We start from the raw sequence: 1,122 nt of genomic DNA, 5'->3' as shown, positions 1-1,122 counted from the left end.
ATGTACTAAGTCTAAGAAGCTGGTTGATTGTTCAGGAATATTTCCATCTTGCCCAAAGTTTGTTCCAGGGAGAATGCCTTATTTCAAGCTTAGCGTGAATGGCAGTTAGTGGCCACACACTCATTTCACCCCCGCCATCGGGAAGAAGTTACAGGAGCCTGAAAACTGCATCGTCCAGGTTCAGGAACAGCCTCTTCCCTGCAGCCATTCGGATTAAACTCTACAACCTCAAATAAGCGCTGAAGTACAGAGACTATTATTGTTACTATAGCACTATTATTGGAGCTTTTTTTTGTGTGTACGTGTGTATGCGTATATATATATATATATATATGTATTTGTGAGTATGTGTATATCTACACACACTGCACTTTTTATTTCTCTCTCGTTTATTACATTGCTTACAGTGTACTATGTTTACATATTCTGTTGTGCTGCAGCAAGAAAGAATTTCATTGTCCTATCTGGGACACACAGGTATGACAATGTCTTGACTCTTGACCCTCTGCTTATGGAGAATGAGAGCAGGTCCCCACATCAGCAGAGTTAATGAATTGAAGTAACTGCAATATACTCCTTGTTTTTCACCAATCACACTGCTCACCTAAGTGGGCTGTTGATTGATTTATTGCACAGATGCATCATGGAAACAGCCCCTTTAGCCCACTGTGTCCATGCCAACAGTCAGTTACACTACTTCTATGTTATCTCCCCTTCGTATCCATACCCCTACACAATAGGGGCAATTGTATTACCTACAAACTGCATGTCTTTAGAATATTTGAAGAAACCCGAGCACCGGAGGAAACCCACACAGTCACAGCGTGAACGTGCAACCTCCACACAGTCAGCACCCGAGGTCAGGGTTGATCCTGGGTCTCTGGCACTGGGAGGCAGAGGCTCCACCACCTGCACCACTGTGCAGCATCACACATTTTTTGTCCATTAATTTGTATATTCTGTAATCAGCATCTGATTTTGAATTTAACATCAAACCAGGAGAAATATCTTAACACATGAACTATAATTTTGAAAAAAAGGACAGAAATTTAAGCTGTCGAAAGAAAATAAAATAAAAATAGGTTTGCATAGTAACTATTTAATTAGCTTAAAACATGCAGC

This window comes from Rhinoraja longicauda, chromosome 19, assembly GCF_053455715.1.
Source record: "Rhinoraja longicauda isolate Sanriku21f chromosome 19, sRhiLon1.1, whole genome shotgun sequence".
Lineage (NCBI taxonomy): Eukaryota > Metazoa > Chordata > Chondrichthyes > Rajiformes > Arhynchobatidae > Rhinoraja > Rhinoraja longicauda.
The sequence above is the reverse complement of the archived record's forward strand: the minus strand, read 5'-3'. Positions refer to the sequence as shown.